This window comes from Megascapheus bottae, chromosome 1, assembly GCF_031878675.1.
Source record: "Megascapheus bottae isolate mThoBot1 chromosome 1, mThoBot2.hap1, whole genome shotgun sequence".
Classification (NCBI taxonomy): Eukaryota; Metazoa; Chordata; class Mammalia; order Rodentia; family Geomyidae; genus Megascapheus; species Megascapheus bottae.
This window is the reverse complement of record NC_143509.1, coordinates 30,196,010-30,204,928: the sequence shown is the minus strand read 5'-3', so window position 1 is coordinate 30,204,928 and position 8,919 is coordinate 30,196,010. Positions and strand designations below refer to the sequence as shown.

General features: G+C 38.7%; 1 pseudogene; it reads right to left on the bottom strand.

The window, feature by feature from the left end:
• Window positions 1-1,674: 1,674 nt before the first annotated feature.
• Window positions 1,675-6,564, bottom strand: LOC150068780 (vomeronasal type-2 receptor 116-like; annotated as a pseudogene).
• Between the last annotated feature and the right edge of the window lie 2,355 nt (window positions 6,565-8,919).

Sequence of the window (8,919 nt, the reverse complement as noted above, 5' to 3'; positions counted from 1 at the left end):
GATTTTTGATTTACATTTCTTTATGGTCAGAGATGTCAATCATTTCTGTATGTGTCAGTGGCAATTTTTCTTTACTCTTCAGAGAATTCTCTAAGTTTAAGTCCTCTTTTCAATTGAGTGGTTGTTTCATCAAAGGTTTATTTTGAATGTACAACATGAAGTTGTATCTTTTTTAACTTCATCTTTCCCCTATTGTTTATCCTCTGCTGCCAGTTTATCTGTTCTTGGGTACCCAATGTTCTGCATATGGGTTTATTTGAATTAGGGAGGGGAAAATAAAATGTGAGATGAAGGACAAAGAAATAACCAACTTAATAGGGATAATCACAAGTGTATATTTTGGAAATGAATGTTCAGTTGTTGGGAGGAAGAGTTTGAGGGGGAAGAAAGTGGGAGAAAAATGTGGGAGGGGTGGAAACTTTTGACAAGAAGTTTTCTCACTATGTTACAAAACACTAGCCCTTCTGGAAAATACCCTGATAATAAAAGTAAATTGACAAAAGATATAAAAATACATGTACTATCATTAACAACTGAATAATAAAATAGAATGTCCTATGGTATAAAAAGCCTCAACTATCAGGATAGAGGCTTTCATTCTAATGTATATAATGGAGCCTAAAAAAGGATTAAAATTGCAATAGGATCCCTAGGTGTGGTGGCTCAAGATTATAATTGGAGCTACACAACTGCAGATTGCAGTTCAAAGCCAGCCTGGCCACCAAAGTCCATGAGATTCTTTTCTCCAGTTACTTAATAGAAAATCAGAAATGTCGCTGTGCCTCAAGGTGTATACAGAAGAGCTCAGCAGCAACACCCAGGCCAACAGTTCAAGACCCACCACAACCCAAGAAGAAAAAAGAAAATTCAAAAGAAACTAGAATGACATTCTTATCTCCAGTTGAATATCAGGAAACTGGCAATGGCACTGTGGCTCATAAAGCTAGAACATGAGCCTTGAGCAAGAAAGCCCTATTACCTGTTGATGACCTGACAACTAAAATATTGTAGTAGGGTATTAAACAAGGAAAACATCATTTGTAGAGCCAGTCATGGTTGAGTCATGTGTTACTGTGTCATCTCTATGACTTTCAACACATACTAGTTCTTAAATCAATTCATTGTGAGACAACATTGAAGAGTACATTTCCAGAATAGATCTAGCCATTTCTACAAATGGAAGACAGAGGGGAAGAAAGAGTGGATCTAGAAAAAAATACAGTCTGGAATATGTGAAAAAGCTAATGTGTGAATGGAAATGATAAGACTCCAGGATAGAACATACTCTAAAGAGCACACTATAAAGTGGAATTACATAAACAGAAACTATTAATGAAATGTATTGGCTAGCCTCTATGCATGATACAGAGAAATACCTGGTTTATTTAAGTATTTAGAAAAGGAACAGAAATAAACAGCAACACAGAAAAATAGGAATAATATTTTATTATGAATGATAATATTAAATGCAGATTGAGAAACTGGATCAGGAAGGTATATGACATACTTAACTTTACTTAATCACTCAGAAACCAGAAGTGGCAGTCGGGAAGAATAATTGTCAACAGCAAAAGAGCTAAGGGAGAATGCTCAATTTCTGAGTGGAAGATTTGTGATTGACCAGAAAACTTCAGATTGAGTGGAGGAAAAAACTCTGTACTCTGTAGAATTCACTACTTGGTGATAGCTTTAAGTTGAGGACAACTGTGGTATCAACACTGCACAAATAAGTAAAAGCCATTTCCACATTGAAGGAATGCCCAAGGTATCAACTAATAGCATCCTGAAAAGGCTGTAGATTTAATTAAGATCTTCTACAACTAGATCAAACATATAGGGTTAATATGGTCTAATTTTTTTTCTATTTATATGTTTTATGCCAAATGTGATGCAAAGAATTTCTATCTGACTTTAACAAGATAATGGAGCACTTGGGGACAAAAATGCAGCCCAGGAGGCCTGCCCCAGAGGCCAAGATGGAGAAGACCTCCACAGCCACCATCACCTTCCCCTTGGCACTGTGGTAGACAGGCAGGAAGGTGAGCCACACACTGCAGAACACCAGCATGCTGAAGGTCAGGAACTTGGCCTCACTGAAGGTGTCAGGCAGGTTCCTGGCCAGAAAAGCCACCGTGAAGCTGGCCAGGGCCAGGGAGCCCAGGGAGCCCAGGACACAGTAGAAGGCAGTGAGGGAGCCCTTGTTGCACAGGATGATGATGTGGCCATGTTCAGAGTGTGCATCTGTGTCCACAAATGGAGGAGAGCTTCCCAGCCAGAGGCCACACAGACTCACCTGGATGAGGGTGCAGATGGGGATGAGGAGGTTAGGAGCCCCAGACACCAGCAGCCACCTCATTCTTCTCCCTGGACTAGTGGCCTTGAAGGCCAGGACCACAGTCACCGTTTTGGCCAACACTGTGGAGACAGCCACCGTGAACAGAACTCCAAATGTGATCTGCTGCAGGATGCAGGTGGCTGTGTAGGGATGGCCAATAAAGAGTAAGGCACAGAGGAAACAGAAGATGAGGGAGTTGAGCAGGATGTAGCTGAGAGTCCGGTTATTGGCTTTGACAATGGCAGTGTCTCGGTACTTCACAAATAGACCAAGAATAGCAGCAGTGAGTGTGGACAAGCAAAGAGCCAGGCAGGCCAGAGCCATGCCCAAGGGATCTCCATGAGCCAGGAAACTTTCAGCCCTCAGGAGGCACTGGTTTCTGTCCATGTTGGCATACAGATGATCTGGACACTTCACACACTGCTCCATATCTGGTAAAGAAGATAAATAACAGATATTCTGTTCTTAATACTAACCTTTTCAATGCCAAGATGGGGGACTTAGTTCTTAGAGAAAAAAACACGATATGGTTTTTATTCATAGAAGTAATACCAAGGACATGGGCGGAAGATGGCGGCCATTCACTGTGAGTGTTTCTGAGCACTCGCCAAGATACCAGATCTAGCATCATACGGGACAACTCATAAAACCTAAAGATCAATCCTAAGTAAGCTTTAGCACCACAGAGTTCTCAGTCAGAGATTAGAAGGGCAGAAAACCGGAGCAAGAAGACAGCGTGGAACCAGAAAAGTCAGCAAATTGTGAGTAACTCTGTCGAGGTTTCCACTTCTGCTGGTGCAAGGCATTGGGAAGGACTCCTCTCCCCCACCAGCCATAGTCATAAAAGTCTGACCAGTGGTGGTATTAGATTTGTCTGTAAGTGCACAAAAAGAGAGAGAGGGACTGATAATAACCAGTCTAAAATTGTGAACATCTCTTGTCTGGCCAGCTAAAGAGCTCTAGGTTGGTTATATCTTAAAAATTGTAATCTTTTTTTCATTATGTCATAGTCTCATTTATTACCATAATTCATCTGATAACATCCTGAAATGAATTATGAAAAAATATGGATAGTATTTCAAATAAATTAAAATAAATCAGTAATGCAAGTAATACCTGAATTGAAATGGATCAGGTTTTTCAAATTGTTTTTTTATTTTTTTATTGTAATTAGTAAAAGGGTTACATGATATTTGCCAGATAGAAGGTGCATTAATTCACATACATTGACACCCTTTCACATGTCTTGGTACCCGTTTCCCTCCCCCAACAAACCCCCCACCCGTCTTGGTTTTCCCCCCTTCCCTATCAAATTTCAAATATCCAAATACAAATAAATTCAATATATCAGATAACAGAGTGAGATACTATACCAATATGAGACAACCAAGGGACAGCAAAGGAGATGAGAGACAGCATAGTACATTAAGGACAACAATCATTCATTATATGGCTTTTGTTTCACTATCCTGGAGGTCCTTTCAATTAGCTTCACATTATATGTCCTTATGTATCAAGATTTTGCTCTATTGCAAATCTCTGCTAGTAGAGCCCAAGGTTTCTACTGATAATGACGAATGAGGGAAACCATTGAGCCTAACTTCCTTTGAGTCTGGCTTACTTCACTTAATATGATTTTTTCTAAGTGTTTCCATTTCCACAGAGATCTCAGTCAGAGATTAGAAGGGCAATAAACCGGAGCAAGAAGACAGCGTGGAACCAGAAAAGTCAGCAAATTGTGAGTAACTCTGTGGAGGCTTACACTTCTGCTGGCAAAAGGCATTGGGAAGGACTCCTCTCCCCCACCAGCCATAGTCATAAAAGTCTGACCAGTGGTGGTATTAGATTTGTCTGTAAGTGCACAAAAAGAGAGAGAGGGACTGATAATAATCAGTCTAAAATTGTCAACATCTCTTGTCTGGCCAGCTAAAGAGCTCTAGGTAGGTTATATCTTAAAAATTGTAATCTTGTGAAGTATTAATCTTGCTTCCATTAGCAAACTCAAGAAAAATGGCAAATCATGGAAAAGATTCTCCCATCCAATATAAACAAGTAATGGAGCAGTCAATGGCAAAACTAGAGGAGAGTTCTCTAAATGCTATACAAATACAATTGATAAACAAACTTGGCCCCGGCAGCCATTCCAGAGAGGCGCCCTGAGGACAGTTCTCCCATGTTGCACAGTCAGACTGAGAATAGGAGCAATTAAAAGACAGAGACCACAGTCTAGCCAGGTAATAGTCTTCTGGGTATTTGGATGGATTAACTTGACTGACATAGTCCTTAAATGAAGGCATGTCTGAATGGTGGTCAAAAACATGAGAGGGACATGGAAGGAGCCCAAGAGGAAATATCGTTTCATGGTGGCTAAATCACACTGCAAAGGCATAAGCCAAACTTTGCTTGTCTTTAAATATTTCCCAAAATGGAAGACTATCCATAGTAGGTGTATATCATCACCATAAATGATAAAAACATTTGCTGATGATTTATTCATCTGGTTAACCATTGTCCGATATTGTGTTGCATTTCATATCAGTTTGATTGAAATTGCATACTCAAAGGCAATACAGACTTTGTTCTTGGCCATTTCTTCTCTCAGTTGTAGAATTATCCACAAACTATTTTCATCTAGTAAGATGAACAGTCCCACCCAGGTCCAGCTGAAATGAAGCATCAAGGAGACCATGGCAGCCGGTAGTGATGTGTCCTTTGGAGCCATCTGATACAGAGAAGGAAAACTGCTTTTGTCACTCAGGACATAATCAAAAGGCCCAAATGTCAACTAAAGGGAAGAAAATTGGGAGTCTGTAAGAGGAGTTCCATCCTTCATCAGCTCAGTCTGCATTTATATAAAAGAAGAGATTAACATGGGGGACTGAGGGTTTTTTTTCTCCTAGTGGAATTTTGAGAAGAAATTTTAAATTCTTTTTCAATAATTATAGACATGCCTTTAAATTTGATTGTTTCAGTTTCAGTGTGCAATGCCTGTGGTTTCTATTATTGTCCCCATCTATACATCAACACGAATTTCCTCAATTAATATTATATTAAATATGAAATACTTGCATAATACTATTGTATTTGCCATCAATCATCTCTTCACTCCTCTGCCTCCCACACTATTCCCTTTCAATTCACTGCCATTGTCAGGTAAAACACGTTTCAGTATCCTGGTGGTCATGGCTCAGAGCAGTGACAGCATGGAAATCCACCATTCTTTACACCATTCTTCAGTCAACATTCATATATTCCTGCTAATGGCCCTGGATGTGTTTCACATTTTACTTCCTATTTCACGTTTATATATTTTAAATCTAATTTCCCCAAGAATATTTGCCTATTCTGATTTTCCTCATATTGACTCCATTCCTAAAACATCTTCCATTCTTGTGAGGTCCTGTATCTTGAACTCAGGCCTGAGTGATGTCTTCCCTCAGTGCCAGCATTCTACCACTCCGAACCACCGGCCCCTTCTACCATTTCTTTCGAGTTATTTGAAGATAAATGTCTCATCACCTCTCCTGCTGCTGCTACTTTGAAAACAAGGTCCTTAACCCATCCTCTTGCATAGCTAGGATCACCTGAGTGTGTTTCCAACACCTGAATTAATTTCGCCTGTTATTTAATTTTAATTTCACACATTAGAAATTATTTTCATCTTCCAGATGACTTTATGCAATGGCATTCAATAGGCTCTGCGGCCTAGGCCTTCTTCTGAATGCTCGAGCTTCTTCATCTGCTCTTGACCAATGGAAACAGAAATACCCATCTAAGTTTGTATATTTAGACTTTGACATTATGCAATTTGTAGGTTTCTATATCTTATCTCTTGCTGTCCTTGACAAAGGACCAAAGTAGATGTGTTTTCACAAGTGTATTCCTCTTATCCTCACCTGTGGAAATCTGTAGACTCCCAGCAATGTTCCAATCTGGGCAGATGCCAATCCTGATATTCCTGTCAATACTGCTATGGAGTTACTCTCTCTCCTGCAGGAGTAATTAGGGATTTTGTGCTTTCTAGAGAGCCAAATAATGGGATTGTAAAGTGTAGATCGAGATCCATAATCAATATCATATATATCAAATCCCAGAGTGGTGTTATGTAAGAGATTAGGATTCTTGTTGATTTCCTCAACAGCAAAAGCCACAGCCAGAACAAATTTGTAATTCTTGTAGATATACCTGCACTATAGATAGACATAAGAATCTTTGGAGGAGTAATTCAAAATTGATGTTTAAATTAATGCAATACCTCTAATGAGTTTAACGTTCATTTCCTTATAAATGAATATGTTGAAAAATGCCCCCTTTTGGGTAGAATGGTAATGTAGTGTTACATGAATGCTCAGATAGCATGGTTTTTCCCTTTCATGGCACTACATCAAAATGTTTAATTACATTAAACAGGGACTATGCTCAAAGGAGATACCAAGTACTCTTTTGCCTTGACCTTGGAAAAACTAGCTCCAAATGTGTGACAAAGAAATCATGTTTTTTCAGCCTCTCAAGTTTATAAACATAGACATATATGTCTATGTGGTTGATGAGAGGCTCATTTGAGGAAGATCCTACAGCTCTCTCCAGTGACTTACCACCTTTAACAGTTCTTTCTGTAATATCTTCCAGAAGAAATACCCGAACATCAGGAGAGAGGAATTAATTCTATATTAGAAACTAGATCAAGTAGAGCCCTAAAATGGCAATAAAATTATCTTCCTATGTTACTTCATTTCACTGAATTTAAAGAAAGTAATTGTGAAGAAAGAGTCCTTCAACATAAGGAATGGGCAGAGGGTTGTGATTAATTGAGCCTTCTCCTGAAATCCCTCTCTTATAACTCCTATGGTGAAATGCAGTTTTGGCAGATGCCTTGATGTGTGCTACTCTCTTCCCAAAATATACACATTGAGAGATTGAAAAGAAAAGGCCATAAGGAGGGAAGATGGTGGAAGCCTGCTCTCTTTCTTCTCTCTTGTTCTCATACACACAAGAAAACATAATAAAAAATTCAACACACGCTATTTGAAAAAAAGACAATGATGCGGGAGGAATGATAATACCCATAAAGAAGTGAACTTGTCCAGAAGTTCTTATATATATATGGAATTATCACAAGGGAAACCAATTATGTCCTTGATATATAGTAACTCAGAATAAAATTTCAGTCCTGGCTGAGTTCACTTGAGGATTTTTCCCCATGTCTTTCCATTTGTTTATGAATGAACCAATCCCATTCTTCCTGGTAGATGAGTAAAATTCCAGGTTGCATATGTACATTATTTTTATTGTCAAGAATTTTATGAGCAGTATTCAAAGCAGGAAAAAATCATTAGACAGTGAGAAACAAACACGAGAACACAGTTTAGATCCGTGCATACTACCACTTTGTACCAGTTACTTAAACACGTGGCAATATTTAAATTAGAAATTATTAATCCATTGTGTAGGACTAGCTGTCTAGCCGCCCAACCCCCGTCAGATGAGAATCAACACTCTTGGTTCTACTTCCTTCAGTAGCATTGTCTTTGAGTACTGTCCTGTATAAAGCAAGTTACTGTAAGTTGTAAAGCAGCAGGTATTTCACACTATACACAATAAATACAACTGAAAATTTTCAACAGGATTCCTTGGAAGGCACTTTAGTCAGAAAAGCCCCAATTAGGTGATTTCATTTTTATACCACAGGCTCCTTAATACTGTCTTTGTTTACCCTCCTCATCAGCTTGCCAGTAAGTTACCATGTGTTTAAAAGAAAAGGGAGCGGAAGAGGAAAGTCCTAATCATAATAGATGATATAGGAGGAGAAAGGGTGCCTCTAATGTAGGTGAATGTTACAGCTTTAAAGGTAAGAGAAGGAGACAAGAGCAAGACAGTGAGGTGGGGACCAATCAGGATGGAATTTGAATTTATAATACAGATCTTGACAAGTAAATTGAATTTTTATTTTCAGACTCAAGAAATCCTAAAAGTATCCTTGGGTAGATAGGTGGAGCAAATATATTTAATTTTTAAAGGTCACGTGTACATTTTGAATATTATTTTGTTCACTCAAAAAATAGTGCAGATGACAAAGGGATTAACAATGTCACCTGAAGCCATAAGCTGACATCTTATGAGACGTGCTCATTTATAACTAAACAAAATGTGACAATGTTTTTAATGGGAATTAGCAAAGGCTGTCATGGTCTCAGGATGCTTTATTGCCCACAGTCAGACCACTGTGATACAATAGCAGAACTGTGATGACCAGTGCCGATGATCTCATGAAAGCTGGGTGTGTAGCTTAGTGGCAGAGCACTTGGCCTACTAGTGTGCACAGGACCGGGGTTCAAATCCCAGCACCTCAAAAAAAATAAAGGAACTGGGCTTGCTGAGTTTGCAGTTATACCTAGTGTTCTCTTCTGATTTCTCATCACGTCTTTTTCTGTGTGTTTCTTAACATTCAAGATCAAATGTTTAAACATGAATGTTCTCAATAAAACTCATCATGTTATAAAATCAATTAAAAAGACCATGGAAATGTCATCCATAACTATGAGCATACAATTTCTACGTTGGTTGTAATTCTTTTATAAGGGAAT